Raw genomic sequence first — 17,548 nt, forward strand, 5'->3', positions numbered from 1 at the left:
GTCTAAAACATGTCTATATCTGTGATCGCTTTGTGTCTATACATGTGATCATTTTGGTGCTTGGCCTCCAGGCACGATGTTGGGCTTGTCAGATTTGCAGATGTTTTAGTAAAGAGCCTGGCTTTCCATCTGCAGGCTTGAAACACAACAGCTTTGCCATGTCAGTTAAGGAGAAAACCCAAGGGCTTTTCAGCGCCTGTGTTTCAGTGTCTACTGTGAACTCAAGGAGAGATTGAAGAGAAATCACTATTACATCCCCATAAAAACTGAGCAACGTGTTGTAGAGAGAGCTCTTAAGTTCGGGTGTGCCGAGCAAGCTGCATATGCTGGGTTCAAGCCCACAGTCCTAAGCGGCAACGATGCTTCTGCAGCAAAGGGAACAAAACCTTATTAAGCTGATAAAAGAAACATGAACAGCCCATTGAAAGACAGAGCTAGACAAGACATGGAGTTGCCTTTGTGCTCTCACTCGAGAGGGATGCTGTGAAGCCAAACAGATTGAGGACCGCAGCGTAGGTGGTGTGCGAAGAAGGCACTTGCGTAACGTCACCGGAATAGGAACGGATGTGTGATGCTCTGCTCTCATCCCTGGTGCTGGAAGCAGGTGGTATCAGCTGTTGGCAAAAATAAGGGAAGGTTTTAACAGGCTTTGGTCAATCAGTACTCAAGGGAAGGGATAAAGGCGGAAATGTGGAGCTCTTGAGGGCTTGGCAGAACATTGAACAGCAAACAAATCAAATTGAAAATGCTTGAAATTCAAGTTGATTTTATGAGATATTAGTAAGATCTAGGGCTTGGAGCAAGCTGCTCTAGTTGAAGGTGTCCCTGCCTATGGTAGGGGTTGGAACTGGAGGAGCTTTAAGGTCCCTTCCAACCCAAATCATTCTGTGATTGGGACAGTGTGTTTTCTACGATACTCTGAGGGCTGGAGCAGCTCTGCTCTGGAGCCAGGCTGAGAGAGCTGGGCTGGGGCAGCCTGGAGAAGAGAAGGCTCCTGAAGGGGAGACCTTAGAGCAGCTCCAGTGCCTAAAGGGGCTGCAGGAAAGCTGGAGAGGGGCTTGGGACAAGGGCCTGTAGGGACAGGCCAAGGGGAATGGCTTGAACCTGCCCGAGGGGAGACTGAGCTGAGCTCTTAGGCAGAAGCTCTTCCCTGTGAGGGTGCTGAGGCGCTGGCACAGGGTGCCCAGAGAAGCTGTGGCTGCCCCATCCCTGGCAGTGCTCAAGGCCAGGTTGGACACAGGGGCTTGGAGCAAGCTGCTCCAGTGGAAGGGGTCCCTGCCCGTGGCAGGGGTTGGACTGGATGAGCTTTGAGGTCCTTTCCAACACAAATCAGGCTGGGATTCTAGCCCAATGAAAGGCTTTCCAAGCTGAGGAAAAAGGACTTTCTGAAGTCTCACAGGCTACTCAGCAGCTTTCAATTGCTGTGCTGCTAAGGGCTAAACAGGCAGTCCTGGAAAGCAGCGTGATCCAAACCCCCAACTTGCTGGACTATCTAAAATTGCTTAGGAAGAATAACAAGGCTTAAAGAGGGAGAAAATGGCTGTTTACAGCAGCTTGGCCAGCATTGCTAGCTGAGGGGTTTATGCTGGAAAGGACATTTCCAGAGCAGCCACACTCTTTTGGAGCTCATGTGTTGGCTGTAAACCTCAGGCTGTTTTACAACGTGGTGAAGCGCTCGGTTTCTTTAAGGAAGCATTCATCTAGAAAGAGAGGAAAAAGGGAAGAATGCTCCATTGTCCTGAGTCCTATTTCCAAGTCACTTCTGAGCACAGTGTCACCTTTCCCCAGGTCCTTGTGATGTGCTCTCCATAGCCAGGAGGCAGAGACACCACTCCAAAGCTCCTTTCCCGTATGGAAGCTGCCTTAGCATGGATCCATGAAAGGAATGCAACACTTCCAGGTTTTCAGGTTCTGGAAAGCCTTTTTTGTCACCTTGGCCCATCAGCAGTGGTTTGTTCTATTTGCTTCCTCTTATACATGGAGGTGGCAGGTAGACCTGATATCGTACATCTTACTGTCCCCAGCGGAATGTTCGCCTAACTGACCTCCAGTCTGTACTGCTGAGCCTGTTGGATGCTTAGGAGCCTGTTGCCCTGCTAAAAACCTGCTTATTTTCCCTCCTGCCCTGTCACAGAGCTGCTTAAGAAAAATGAACTTTCAGCCTCTCCTTTTTCTGAGGCCTTTTCCTAGAAAGCGGAGTGTTTTACGGGAAAAGGAAGGGAAACATTGGTGCTGTTTTCATCCTGGCGTCTGGGCTCCTGTGGGGCTTGTGCTCAGCTGCTCCAGATGTTTGCATAAGCTGCTCTGGGCTGGAAGCAATGCCCACAAACTGCATAGCTATGTATTAATAGACCCCTTGGGGTCTTTCCTCAGGAGCATGGTCTCTATAGCATGAGGCTGAGGATTATATTCATTGACCTAAATGGGCATTAGTGCTTTGAGGCGTGCCCAATGGAGGACTTTCAGCCAGAATCCCCAGACCCACCCCCCTCCAGGCTCACTGTGACCTGGCCACAAGTTTCCCATATGAAGATAGGCTGAGAAAGTTGGGGCTGTTGAGCCTGGAGAAGAGAAGCTGCGTGGAGACCTCAGAGCAGCTTCCAGTGTGTGAAGGGGGCTACAAGGATGCAGGGGAGGGACTCTTCATCTGTAGTGATAGGACAAGGGGTGATGGGTTCAAACTGAAACAGGGGAAGTTTAGATTGGATCTAAGGAGGAAATTCTTTCCTGTTAGGGTGCTGAGGCACTGGAATGGGTTGCCCAAGGAGGCTGTGAATGCTCCATCCCTGTCAGTGTTCAAGGCCAGGTTGGATGAGGCCTTGGGTGCCATGGTTTAGAGCGAGGTGTCCCTGCCCATGGCAGGGGGGTTAGAACCTGATTATCTTAAGGTCCTTTCCAACCGAAACTATTCTATGGTTCTATGATAATACTTTAGCCTGACTGGTATCAATCCCCAGATGGGTGTGAATAAGGAAGGGGAAAGATGTAGCAATGGCTGTAAGGATGAAGAGTGATGCTCAGCATTCCATAGAATGGTCTGGGTTGGTAGGGACCTTAAAGCTCATCCAGCTTCAACCCTGCCACCGGCAGGGACCCCTTCCACTGGAGCAACTTGCTCCAAGCCCCTGTGTCCAACCTGGCCTTGAACACTGCCAGGGATGGGGCAGCCACAGCTTCTCTGGGCACCCTGTGCCAGTGCCTCAGCACCCTCACAGGGAAGAGCTTCTGCCTTATCTCCAACCTGAACTTCCCCTGTTTCAGTCTGAACCCATCACCCCTTGTCCTATCACTGCAGTCCCTGATGAAGAGCCCTCCCCAGCATCCTTGTAGCCCCCTTCAGATACTGGAAGGCTGGTTCAGATATTGGAAGGCTGGCAGCATGTTACAGGATACCCCTCCTCTTTATGATTTACTACCTATATAACTCCTGTTTAGCTTTGAGTAGAGTTTCACTGGAGGCTAGGTGTAGGGAACATGGCTACAGCTGTCCCTGTTCCACTCTAATGATTATTTTCTGGGGGTGCTGGGATGGAGTGGGTTAATGCTCGTTGTATTAAAAGCCCTCTGAAATGATTGAAAGCACTTTGACAAATAGGTCTTGGATTTGCATCACTAAATGAGTTTATGAATCCCATGTGACTGGTCCCTTTTATAAGGAAAACAAGATAGTAGCTGATGTAACTGGCAGATGGAGGGGTTTTGTTTTGATTAGAACAGGACTCTCCAGGCATGGGTTTGAAATGACTGAGTCCTCTGTTAACTGTGGGAGTCAACCTACGGAGGGGCAGTTTCCTTCCTGCCTTTGCCCTCTCCCCTTCCCTTGACGTGCCACTTCTAATGTCAGAGTCACAGTGACCTTGGCCGGTGTTTTGAGATGCTCATTGGAAAGCCAGGAGCATTTGAGGCTTTCAACCACTTGCCAAGTCAGTTGGGGAAAATTCCCTTTTCCTGTAAGGTTTATGCTGCTGCAAACAGAGTAAAATCCTTATTCATGTCAAACTGAAGATGAACACCACGTTGTGAAAGAGCACACATCAGCAGTCAAGACAAGTATTTACCTGGCATTGAGTAACTGTGTGATGGGGTGCCTGTAACCTGTCTCTTGCTACCAACTTCTTCCCTCCAGATGCAGTTTTCATTCACTGCTCAGTGCTGGGGTTGAGTTTGTAAACCCTCTGCGAAGGGAACTCTCCTGTCTCCCTCCTTGCATTGAACACACAGATTCATCCAGAACTGGAAAGAATCCAGTAATACTTGAAAGGATGCTTTAGGAACATGAGACAAATCTGTGTTGTATTGAGCGTCTTTGTAACAGAGGAGGGGGTAAACTGGATGTGTTAACCTTTCCTTGGTCAAAAGCCACAGTATTTGCTGTGCAATAGTGATGCAGGAAGGGATGGGGGCTGTGTATATATCATTCCTTTTGTTGCCATGTTTTTCAAGTGATCAGAAAGCTGCAGTGAAGGCGATGAAATGGAAACAGCCAGTTGTATATGTCTGCCCTGACAGCTCGTGAGAAGGGGGTTATCTTCTCAGACTGGAATAGCTGTGGGGGGTAACTGCTAAAGTTGGAATCACTTTATGGGAAGGGCTTCCAGGATGTGCTGTAGCTGCTTGCTTGAAAACACACAGATGTTCCTGTCATTGTGGAGCTGAGGCTCCTGCGGTGGGTGGCACTTGGTATTTCATTGAATCTTAGACCCATCAGGTTGCCTGGGTGCGAGGGGGCCTCAGGAAGACGCTGCTCCATCGCACCCTGCTCAAAGCAGGGTCAGCACTGAGCTCAGACCAGCTTTCTCAGAGCTTTGTCTTCATAACCTCCAAGGGTGGACTCTGTGCAGCCTGTCAGAGACGCCTCTGGCATCGAGAGCCTTCAGGAGTCGGAAGTGGTGTCTTCAGGTTTGGGGGATGCGGTGCCTGCGTCCACCATGCACCTCTTAAACTGTTTTCAGCACTCATGTCACATCTGGTGTTGATAGAATCAGAGTGGTTTGGGTTGAAGGGACCTTAAAGCTCCTCCAGCTCCACCCCCTGCCACGGGCAGGGACCCCTTCCACTGGAGCAGCTTGCTCCAAGCCCCTGTGTCCAACCTGGCCTTGAGCACTGCCAGGGATGGGGCAGCCACAGCTTCTCTGGGCACCCTGTGCCAGCGCCTCAGCACCCTCACAGGGAAGAGCTTCTGCCTAAGAGCTCAGCTCAGTCTCCCCTCGGGCAGGTTCAAGCCATTCCCCTTGGCCTGGCCCTACAGGCCCTTGTCCCAAGCCCCTCTCCAGCTTTCTTGCAGCCCCTTTAGGTCCTTCCATCTCCTAACCCAGGCCATCTTTGCTTGTTGAACTCTCCTGGGCTGCTTCAGTTAGCTCATAGCTTTTGAGAGTGCTCTATCCAAAAGGGAATACCTGTAATGCCTCCCCAATGTCAGGTAATCTGTTTAGATTGCTCTGAATCAGTCCAGTTGCAATGAGAAGGAAACGAAGCGCAAGAGTCAGAATAGCTCCGAAATCAGGGAGACAGAATTGACTTCCTGTTCTTTCACATCACCAGATCCTGCTGACTGTCTCCTTTTTGATTACTTTGGCCACAGCACATCCAGTGTGCTTATAGTAGGAAGGAGTTTACTGTGTGATTAGAGCCTTATCAAATGAATTTATGCATTCTCAGTGTAGGAAGCCAAAACAGCGTCTGGCTTGTAGAACAAGGGAGCTACAGAGGAGCCGCTAACCCTTATGGAGCAGTGAATATTTGCCTTGGAAACGGAAGGAGAAATGACATGTTGGAAGATGTGGAGGCCTTGTTGTGGGTGTGATCAGTGAGGGTACTTTAGTGCTGCGTGTGCTGCCCGTGTGCAGAATGGGAGGTAGCAGCAAGTATGTGAAAGCAAGTTCTGCTCCTTCATTAATTTGGCTTAAGAGCAATGTTTATTGAAGAATGGTTTCTTCTTGCAGCCGAATGGAAGGAATCAATCATAGGAAACAAAGAGCTTGTAATGCATTTAACTAGGACCTCTCATTAAGCTGGAGACATTCATGCTTAATTCTCTGGGTAGCAGTTGCACAGCAGATGTGCAGGGTATCGATTGTAAAATGAGGCTTGCTGGTTGTGTTCCCCCCCTCTTACTGTTTCAGTTAGCATGTGCAGGGGGTGTGGAGGCATTCTGCTCCTTCTGAGATGAGTGCTGGTGGTGTGCTTCATGCAGGTCTCCTTTCCTTGCTGGCGTGAGCCAAGTTTACAGCAGTGAAGCAGGGAAGGCGTCTTAGGGAAAGCAGATGACAAACCCTCTACAGCAACGTGTTGGACAGGCTTCTGCTTTAGCTGCTAACGCCTTCCAGAGAGGACTAAAGCTGCCCCTTGGAGGGCCAGCTAATGGAATCCATGTGTGCGTACAGTGAACTCTTCAGGGGTGTGTGTAGGAAAAGGGTCGTCAGGGAGGTGGAGCGGAGAGAAGCTTGTCTGTAAAGGAAACTGCTTGTCAGGGTGTGCATGTTGAAAACCAGCTCTGTTTCCACTTAATTCCTCAGCACAACCGCACGTAAAAAGGCAGCAGGCTCGAGGTAAACTTCTGTTTCACAGCTTGGTGAAGGAGTCTGTGGGGAGGAAAAATATTATGCAGTCCTTTTAATTTCTTATGCATCTTGCAATTCCTTGTCTGTGTTTGAGCCCCTTCAGTGCTCTTCAGCATCCAGCTGTGCTCTTCTAGGTCTTGTTGTCTCCTTCCACTTATGGCTTTTCCTTTATTCTCTCGCCTTGGCTGTGTCTGTGCTTATCCCTGCTGATGCGGTTTCATCACCCAGACCATGCCAGCATCACAGTGTGTTCTCCTTTATATGATCTTTAGGCAACAGAGGTTGAACATGGGGTCTTTTAGTCCAGACACAGCCTCTCTACCCTTCCAGTTCCTCCCAGATGTATTTGGTGCTTTTCTGCATGTCTCCCTGGTTTTGTGGTTCAGATACCTCCTCTTCCATGTCTTCTGATAAGATCAGCACCCACTCCTGGTGCTGTCGGGGTCCTTGTGTTGTCTCACCCCGGCTTTTAACTGTTGAACTGGTGTGTTCTTATCATAGAATTGTCATAGAATTATCCCACATTGGTTTGGGTTGGAGACACCTTAAAGCTTATCCGGTTCCTACCCACTGCCATGGACAGGAGCATCTTCCACTAGAGCAGGTTGCTCACCTCCCACTAGGTCACGAGCTCCTTGGGAACAGAGTGAGATGGAAATGAGCTGAGCAAAGTGTGCTGGTCGGAATGTTTCTGGCACGCTGTGACTCCACCAGGCATGGTGCCAAGGCAATGCTCATCACTGCTCCAAAGGGGTTGTGCTGTGATGATTTAGTGTCAGCCACGTGTCTTCCTCCTTGGCTTCGCTGATCATTCAGGACCAGACATGTACTGGAGCCACTGTGCCTGGGGAAGTCAGAGGCACTTGGGATAGTGCCTAGTAAAAACCCTCTGCACCCAGCCTATTTCTGTCGTTGGTGTTGGCTGGAACCCAGAGGTTCCTCCCTGTGGCCTCTCCACCGGTTACCGGCAGTAGCACAAACAGTTGACTGTTGCAACATGGAAACTCCCGACTGCTGCCCTCCCTCTTCCCAAACATCACCATCCCTGCTGGCTGGAATGCTACTTGAATGCAGGGAATCCTTAGCAGGGTGACTGGCATCTCTTGTGGTTGATTTAGCTTAGGGTTTTAGAGTCCTGCTTTTGAGCAGCGCTGGGATGTCCTCGCCACTTTACTATTTAAGGCATCAGCACCTCCTGATGCCTGAGTGAACTTGTCAGTGTAGTCTCCAAACTTTCTTCTTCTCTTTATTTCTTCCTATATTCCTCTCCTGCCCCCTGTTCTCTGGGAGCTTCATTCCAGCTTTGCTTACAACTAGATTCATCATCATTCCATTGCTGTTGCATAAATGTTCCTGTGCCTGCCGAACACAAGCCTGTCTTGCCTGATGTTTGATGGCCTTTCTTGTCAAGCACAAGAGATGCTCTCCTATGGAACTGGAGCAGGCTGCCTAAGGAAACTGTGAATGTTCCATCCCTGGTAGAGTTCAAGGCTGCGTTGGGAGTCCTGGATGACATGGTCTAGTGTGAGGTGTCCCTGCCCATGGCAGGGGGTTGGAACTGGATGATCTTAAGGTCCTTTCCAACCTAAGTTATTCTATGGGTACTCCAACTTGGGCCTCCCTATGACATAGACTCAAAGATGGAAGCAGACTTTTACAGACCTACCAGTTACCCTGAGGTGCAATCAGCGCTATCCGTGCCCCTTAATGCATTTTTCTAGCTTCTTTTGGGTACTGTGGACTCCCCCAACCATCTGTCTCTGTAGCAGTTAATAGCTGGCTTTTTCTTCCAGGAAGAACAGGGTTTTACCCCTCTTGAGCTGCTTAAAACTCCTCTTCGCTACTTCTAAAAGCCAAGAACCTTGTTAGACTTGTAGATGTGAGCGATTCATGGGTTGTTGCCCATCTCTTCATCAGCCTGCAGAAGATCAAACTCCCTTCATACCGGGGTTGCCAAGAAGTCTTTGGCAGAGGGGGCCAAAAGTATCCCATGTTTCCTCTTAATGAAGTCCTTGTGTTCCATCTGTGTTTTGCCTCCTTCTTCAGTAACTTCAGAACCTGTTTGTGGTTTCACCTGATTCTTTAAGCTATTACTTAGGTTTAAGAACAGTGGAGATGCGAGATAAGGCTCACAAGGCTTGTTAAAAAATAGAGGAAATGAGCCAAACAAGGCAAAAGGGAAGCCGTGTTTTGAGGTCTCTCTTGGTGAGCCACAAAGGTTTATTGCACAAGAACCACTCCTACAGCAGGAAAAGCTTTGAGCACGGTTTGTGTTTTGGCCACTCAGAGCTAACCGTGAAGCTGAGGTTGGGAAGATGGTCTCTTCTGCTGCATTATCCTGCTTTCAGAGCTGTTGTGCTTCAGGACATCAACCATTAAACTCCAAAGCAAACAGCGTGGGCTCTGTAGACTTTTCCAGCTAGGGAAGCCTGGGAGATGTTGGACATCTTATCATCCACTATTTCCCAGTCCCAAGTGACTTTAGCTTCCTTTGAGCAGAAATCTTTGGTCTGCATTACTACTTGTTTCTGTGATTCTGGGGCTCTCTAGACAAGCCAGCATTCCAGGTAAGATCATGTGGAGTAGCCTCATGGCTTTTCTGTCTACATCCAGCATTCTGTTGGCTTTTTAATTCCTGGGCATGAAGTGGAACTCATTTCAACTGGTTGCTCTGATTTCCAGTCAACAGGCAGGCACGGCTCATGGGGTTCCTTGCATGTGTTTGTCAGCGCTCACTGATTATCTGCTGGGTCTTCATTTCTGAATATCTCTCTAGGAAGGATATGAACTGACTGGGAGCTGGATTTTTTGCCTTCTCCACCTCTAGAGATCTGCCAAGACAAACCAAGTAGCTTGGTTGTCTTCTTGGACATCACATCTGGCATGTGGTGTTATGGCAGAACCTTACTCCCGCTGTCTTTTGAGGGTGTATGGATGCAAGCTCTCTAGATAGAAATGGAACTAAATGGGGAATGCTCTAAGTTTGCAACATCATCTCCTTGAGGACATGCTTGTGGGATAAGTGTGCTGTGATGTGCAAGTGCAGGTACAACCTGAAGTTAGGCAATGTGTGACCAACATCACTGCCATCACAGACAGAAATGGAGCATGTTAGTAGTAATATTAAGATCTGTGTTAATGGGTACTTGTTGCTTCCCTGCATCAGGGGAGGAAAGAACCTTTCCCTTCTCAATGGCTTTGACTGTCACAGGTGTTAAAGAGGAGAGATTTAGGTTGGAGGTAAGGCAGAAGCTCTTCCCTGTGAGGGTGCTGAGGCGCTGGCACAGGGTGCCCAGAGAAGCTGTGGCTGCCCCATCCCTGGCAGTGCTCAAGGCCAGGTTGGACACCGGGGCTTGGAGCAAGCTGCTCCAGTGGAAGGGGTCCCTGCCTGTGGCAAGGGTTGGAGTTGGATGAGCTTTAAGGTCCCTTCAACCCAAACCTTTCCATGCTCCTATGCTGGGTTTTCAGAGTTGTATCGAGGCCTTGACTGCAGAGAATGCAGAGATTGCATTTGGTTATTGCTCTTTGAGATGCTTGTACAGGTTTTTGCAGTGTCCTGTTCTGCTTTTCAACCCTTCCAAAACTCTGGGCAGCCAATATATCCCTTAGCTTGTGGAAAACGTTAAGGAGTTGGATTGCAGAAGGCTTTAGTCCACACTGTGCTTATTTATTTAGGCAGATTAAAGTCTAAGTTTCCCTTTTGTAATCCCTTTGAAGTGCTTATCTTTTGAAGTCTGAATTTTCATCAACTGGAAGCGTACAACCCCTCCAACTACACCATGCCCTAGTTTCAAAGCATTCAATGGAAGAAAGAGAACTTGAAGAATAATAAACAACAGAGCAGACCCATAGGGGCAACACGTCAGCCAGATCCTGAGTATTTGGGTCATCACTTGCCACTTTGTGAATCAAAGTGGCTCTGCGGGCTGTCTCTCTGGATTAGGATGTAGTCATAGGGTTCTGGCACCAACAGGCATCAGGGTGAAAGTGATGTTCCCCTTTGGAGGTGATAGATCAAGACATGGCCTGTGAAACTAAGTTACTTTTTTACTTTATTAATGGTTCCCCTTATTTTCTGTCACTGGGGCAGCAGCACTTGGCCTTTAGGACAAGGGTGTTTTGCCGATGTGTGCTTCCTGCCTCAATTCTCAGCCAAAGGACTCCACTTATGTATTACATATATGTACTTCCCGTGCCTAAAGGGGCTGCAGGAAAGCTGGAGAGGGGCTTTGGACAAGGGCCTGTAGGGACAGGCCAAGGGGAATGGCTTGAACCTGCCCGAGGGGAGACTGAGCTGAGCTCTTAGGCAGAAGCTCTTCCCTGTGAGGGTGCTGAGGCGCTGGCACAGGGTGCCCAGAGAAGCTGTGGCTGCCCCATCCCTGGCAGTGCTCAAGGCCAGGTTGGACACAGGGGCTTGGAGCAAGCTGCTCCAGTGGAAGGGGTCCCTGCCTATGGCAGGGGTTGGACTGGATGAGCTTTAAGGTCCTTTCCAACCCAACCCATTTCATGATTCTATAGGCACATAGCAAGGAACACTTTGCTGCACATTAGCTTTATTGTCTGTTTGCCAGACAGTGGCAACTTGCCTTTTAACCCATCTTCTGCTTTTATTTGTGCAGAGATTCTTCAGTGTTATCAGTATAAACCTGAATGTTTTTAGCCTGGGAAAAGTGAGTGGGAGACCTCTAACCCAACCCAATTTCCAGTGGGAAATAAGAAGGCATTGGAAAGAATAAGCCCAGTGAGAGAGTGACCCCATTGGGTCATCCAGAGATATTCCATGATCGGGGGGTCATCACTTAGGCACCTTCCACCACTGAAATGCATCATCTCAGCCATGAGGCTGTTTATGGCTTTGGGGTGTTCTCAGACCATTCCTGCCTTGAAATGAAATCTTCATCTTGGAAGTTGAGATGCTCTGGGTTTGGGCCAACAAACTGTGGAAAGTAGTGCTCAGTGCGCGAGTGTGCATTTAGATTTCCTCCTGTGGGAATGGCTGGAGCAAACATCCCTCTGTAAGAGCTGTTCTGTTATTAAACAGATGGGAACGTTGTTCCTCTTCCATTTTCATCTTCCAAGTCAGGGAAAGTGAAATTGCATTACTTGGGATGAGCTCAGTATATTAAAGATTATGAGAACCATGAAGAGTCCATGGAAGTCACGAGAGTTTACATCAGTTCCTTCTAATACTTTAAATCGCTTTAGCTCTGGCAATAAAGGATCCTTGCAGTTCTTTTCTGTGTGTAGAACCAGAGGGTTTGCTCTGGAAGTGCTTAACTTCTATTGTTTAGAAAGTACTTAAGGAAAATCAGGATTTTCCAGTATAATTAATGGAACAACTGACAAGAAGGCTTACAAGAACACCAGAAGGGATAATGGGTTAGCAGTTATGTTCTCACCTAATGGGTATAGGTAATTATTTGCTTAACAAGGTTTGAAGCATAACTAGCTTGATGGAAGATTTAATAGGGATGGAGATTTAAAAGTTGTACAGAGATGCCTGAGAGTGATCCCATGAGTCACCACTGGGAGGAAAAAAGCTTCTTTTAATGTGAAAATCAGTTGAATTTGTCAAAGCTCTGTTAAAATGGGATAGTTAAAAAAGATAAATCTCTAACAGCCTCAGGATCTCTATTTTCTGCATTTATTTGCATTGCAAGTGGGGTAAGCTGCCTTGCACCTGGTTTTATGGGATACCTTGGTTTTGAGTGCCTGCTGCTGCAGTGGCATTTGGCCTCTCTAAATATGGGGGTTGCCCATGTGATGGTATTTCTGTTATGTGCCTCACTCTCCCAACAAATATGCCTCTGAAACCTTGGGAGCCTCCTCATGGAAAGCCAAAGCTTTCCATTTGGTGTGTCTTTCCAGCCATGTCTTGATAGATGGAGACGTGGGAAGACCGCGAATGTCCTCCATGTATCAATGGATGGAGATGTAGGAGGTGTCTTCCTATTCCCAAGTGCTTGGGTTCGCACATTCCAGCATCTCCATAGACTTCAGAAATCAAAGCATCCTTGGCTGTGTTTTGCCTCTTTCTTGGATGTGCTGATCCGGTTTAGGAGTAGTTTGCAGGCTCAAGTAAGAAGTTACGTGCTCATTGTACCAAACCAACTAGGGTATCTGAGAGATGGCTGAAGGCAGCAGGTCAAGGTAAGGCAGGCAGGAGCCTGTAGCTCTCATACCTCCTTCCAGCTTCTCCAAACCATGTGGGTATTCAGAACAGTGCTGTGGATGGTGTCACTGGATGTGCTTTACTCTGCTTGTCTCTGGGCTATTAAAAGACTTGTCCCAAGATCCTGAGTGAGCTCAGTGTGGCCTGTGTGAAACTGGGTTGATAGGAATAAAAACCCAGAGGGAATGGCTTGGACTGTACCAAGCCTTATGGAAGGGTTGGATGCTTCCAAACCTGCTGTTCCATGGCTTCATTCACATTATTCACTCAGTACACTTCAGGCCTTGTGCTGCTGCTCTTCCCTTTGCTTAAAGTGGTAGCATTGAGGTGGTTTAACAACGCTCCTGATTGCTCTGTTCCCTCTCCACTCCAGGTCTGAGCATGGCTCTAAGGCCACAGGGCTGGAGGAGTTAACCTAGACAAAACCCAACGTTTTTTAGGCCAGATCTCCCCAGAGAGCTTCCCTTTTAAATCCGCCACTTGAATTCCCTCGTCTCTTTTCTCTCTGATGCTCTTTGGAAAGGAATAACGTGTCACGGGGCTGTAAGGGATACCTACAGCCCAGTATCTCAGGAATGCAGCGTGTGCTAATTAGGCATCCTGGAGCCTTCAGGAAATGCTCCCATTGTATTTGCAGATGGATTCTACCCTGCTCCTCCTTTTTGGCCAAACTCTCTGGCAAGCTCAGTTATTCAGCTCGGAGAAGTTTGTAGCCGTTGGTGGATGATGCATCTTTGAAGCCAAGGTTGATTGCTTGTGTGGGTTTGTGTTTTATCCCTCCCCTCCCTTCTGGTGCGTGGTGCTGAATGTGAATAATTAATGTATGTTGTCTTGCTTCCTGTTTTCATTTCTGTATGTAATGCTAACCAGCAGAGGCTTGAATCATTCATAGCCTGCTCTTTCCACCTCAAAGCTGTAGATGTCATGGGAACAGTGATTCTAAGGTGGTACAGGCTTTCTGCTTCTCACCATTAAATCCATTTCTGGAAGCAGGAGAAGTAAGTATTCAGTCTAGCATCTAAGCCATGCAAGGATCTCTAGGCAGATGGGTATCAGTGGGGTTTCTCTCGAGCAGCATCTTGCCTTGCTGTGCTTCAGTCTCTTCCTTCATCTCCTGTTACTACTCAGGTGTCTGTGTGAGCGGTGGGGAGGATGGGTGCTCTGTGTGCTTTCCTTTCCATCGTGGGCTTCTATGCATCTGCTTATGCTCCTTATGGAGAAGAGGGAATGATTTTAGGCTTCCAGGCTGTGGCTCCTGCAGTTCAACTGCATTTAGGAATAGTCTGTTTTTTTAAGGTCATCTTGGAGTTCTTCTCTTTGTCCTTCTCCTGACTGCTTCCATGGAGGGCAGCCTGAATCTATGGGTTCCCTGGAGGAACCAGGATGGGAGCTTCACTTGTTAGCTTATGGAGCCTTCTCAGCTCTGTTTTCCCTTGGTTGTTTTCAGTGGTTTAGTTGTTTTAAGCTGCCCTTAAAACCTTCCAGCAGTGCCTTGTAGTGATGATACTGGTGGGCAGGCATGCTTTTGGTTTGGTTGCCCTTTTGCACTGAAGACACTTATGTCCCTCCATCATGCTGCTAGGAGTTTGGGAGATGCTGGATTAGATGCTGCTGTGGGAGGTTGGTAGATGCTCTTCAGAAGTGAACAACAAGCTCAAGGCTTTTGCCTCGACCCTGACTGTTGGTGTTCCTGGTGGGATTCACCTTCAGGGTGAAGGGTTAATTGCTGGTCCCCCTCCATTCTGAAGTGCACTTATACCTTATTAAAGCCATGCCATTTCAAAAGGCTTTGGTGCCTGCACTACCTCTGGTTGTGCAGCAAAGTTTATGCCTTTAGCCGATAGCTTTGGATATGCAGTTGTGAGAGGGATGTTGGTGTCTTGAACAAGTTGAGTTAGGGATCCTGGTGATAGTCCTAAGATGAGAACTCTTCGTGTACCTCCTAACTTGTGGGGCTTGCCCAAACTCACCCTATTCCCTTCCCAGCCTTACCAGTGGCCTCCTGTGAGTTGTGCTGTGAAGTTTCAGCTAAGGACTAAAGTGCTTGAGCATCAACTTTGTTAATGGGATGATGGATTCGTAACACAGATTATATTATACCTGAAGGGCAGCCTCTGCTCCAGGCTCCTGGCACTTCAGATGAATGGGATTTCTGTTTGAAAAGTCAGGGTTTGCTAGCTTTGATATCCTGTATGCATGTGGCTGATATACAGGATTGCTTCTCAAGTGTCCGGACAATAGCTAAGGCCTTCCCAGAAGAATGGAGTGATAAAGTGCTTGAGTGTGCTCCTGGTGTTTGAGTTTGCAAAGCAATTCTTGGAGGCTAACAAATAAAGTACATGGTCAAAGCTTTTACACATAGAGGTGGTTTGTCTGCCCTCTTGCCTTGCATGAAGAGGTGGGAATCAGGAGAGATGCTGTCTTTTGGAGTTTAATTCATGACGATGTGCTTGTAACGCCTGTAGCTTGCTGGCTTTGCAGGTTGGTGATATGGGGCTTGGCAGTGTAGTTGTTAATAGGCTCTGATAACTTTTACATCATGCTTGCATCCTGCAACATCTTGGACATCACTTGCTCCTTAGGATCTTCAAGGCAGAGATTATAGCTTTGTCCAAGACCCTTAAATAGCACCAAACTTTGCATGCCCTCAGTGTTTCCGACCTATTCTAACTGACAGTTGTTCCTGCCTGCAGCGTGCTGCTGGCACATGGGGAAGGCAAACCAGGAAACTCGTCTTGTAGGGACAATCTTGAAGCAGACACAAGCTGAAGATAGGAAGCAACTTGTGCAGTGACTAATGCTGAGCTTTATAAATAGCATGAGAAGGGATGAACTGCAGGCGGGGAGGTGTCCTCAAGCATGAGGCCATGGAGGTGGGACAGCAACGCTTAGGGGCAGATGAGCTGGGAGAGCATGGGGCGATGTGATCAGCAAGCAGCTCTTGCTTCAGACTGGATGTGCTTGTGGCTCTGTCCTGCATATTCTCCCTGAGGGGCTGAACAAAGGGATCTGGATCAGCAATGAGCTGATGTGCAAGTCCCGTGCATCTCGTGTCCTCTGCCTGGGTCAATGTCTCAAGCAGCACCAAGAGCATCATAGAGAGGTTTGCTGAAAGGGTAAAGCAATGTTCTGTGTGCTTGTGTTAGAAGAAAGCAGAGGACCTAAGGGTTTTGGGCTGTGCTAATGGTCTGGTGGGCTTTGAAACTACAACCACCAGCTAGCAAGATCTGTCTGCCTTGAGGATGCTGAGTCCTGATTAGAGCAAATCAGGACAGGGCTGTCCTAGGCTGTCAGCATGGAGCACTGAGTGTAAATGGATACAAGGAAGGACAGAAGCTGGAAGGGTTGAGCTGTCTGTGTCCTCACTGGCATTCCTAGACTCAGCCACAGTGATTGCAATGCCCACGGCATCCCCTTATGCATCGGCTGTAATGAAAGGTACGGCCAGCCCTATTCTTCGGTGCTTCCTTCCATGGGATATGGGTGCCTCATCCCTGGCAGTGTTCAAGGCCAGGTTGGACGCAGGGGCTTGGAGCAAGCTGCTCTAGTGGAAGGTGTCCCTGCCCATGGGAGGGGATTGGAACTGGATGAGCTTTAAGGTCCTTTCCAACCAATTCCATGATTCTATGACATGAGCATTACAGGCTCTTAGGTGGCTAGGTTACCTCCTCAAGCCCTGTCCTGCTTTGCTGATGGAGTGAGGGTGTCGTTACTCATAGCTTTATGTAAGACCTTCACATTGATGGTGCTGTATATAAAGGAAATGGGGTGATTCCCCTAGAGAGGGGCCTTACTGCCCACAGGTCATGCATGCTCTGGAAAGGAAGCCAAGCACTTTGCAAGCTCAACTGCTGTTGAGCATCACTCACAGTGCACCCACCACAGCTGTGGGTGTACTCATGTACCAGGAACCTGTGGAAAACCCCTGGTAGATGCCATCAGACAGGCAAATATTTGCTTTGAGGTTTGCTATCCCCATGCACTGACTCTATGAAGAGCACACAACTACTTGATCTGGTCTTGATATGAATCTCACCAGATACAAAGCAAGCATCTAACTATATATATATGCATATAAAAAGCCTTGTGACGCACAAAGCATGTAATTGATGGAGCCAAGTACTTTCCCTTGAAACAGTGATAGAATCACAGAATCATTTAGGTTTGAAAAGCCCTTTAAGCTCATCCAGTCCAACCATTCCCAGCACTGCCAAGGCCACCACTGCCCCATGGCACTGAGGCCTCATCTCCACGCTGTGTGAACCCTTGCAGGGCCGGTGCCTGCAGCCCTGCCCTGGGCAGCCTGTTCCAATGCCTGAGCACCCTCTGGGGCAGGAATTGGTCCTCAGCTCCATCTAAACCTGCCCTGGTGCAGCTTGAGGCCGGTTCCTCTTGTCCCATCCCTTGTTCCTTGGGAGCAGAGCCCAGCCCCTCCTGGCTCCATCCTCCTCTCAGGCAGTTGTAGGGAGCCATCAGGTCCCCCCTGAGCCCCAATTCCCCAAGCTTGGAGCATTGCAGGGGGTTGTTGTGTCCTAAGTGCAGGGTCCAGCACTGAGCCTTGTTGTACCTCATCTGATTGGCCTTGTCCCTTTGATCCACCCTGTCCAGATGCCTCTGTACAGCTTCCATATCCTCCAGTAGACCAACGCTCTTGCCCAAATGGTGTTCTCTGCAAATTTACTGATGTTTCCACTCATGGCAATAAGAGCACTTGCGCTGGAGTCAGCCTGGTCCTTTGGGAGTGAGTGCTGTTTAGGGGAGAGGGGATCTTTCTCCGGGATGAAGGCTGCATCCAGCTCACCTCTGACTGCTTGTT

General features: G+C 48.6%; 1 protein-coding gene across 5 annotated transcripts in view; it reads left to right on the forward strand.

Moving 5' to 3' along the window:
• The window catches only part of GDPD5 (glycerophosphodiester phosphodiesterase domain containing 5), a 168,370-nt gene that overhangs the window by 41,465 nt on the left and 109,357 nt on the right, over nt 1-17,548 (forward strand). The gene's annotated exons all lie outside the window — the stretch shown is intronic.

Source organism: Neopsephotus bourkii, unplaced genomic scaffold (genome assembly GCF_033783945.1).
Source record: "Neopsephotus bourkii isolate Nb327-2 ecotype Australia unplaced genomic scaffold, CSIRO-AGI_Nbou_v1 NB_580, whole genome shotgun sequence".
Taxonomy (NCBI): domain Eukaryota; kingdom Metazoa; phylum Chordata; class Aves; order Psittaciformes; family Psittacidae; genus Neopsephotus; species Neopsephotus bourkii.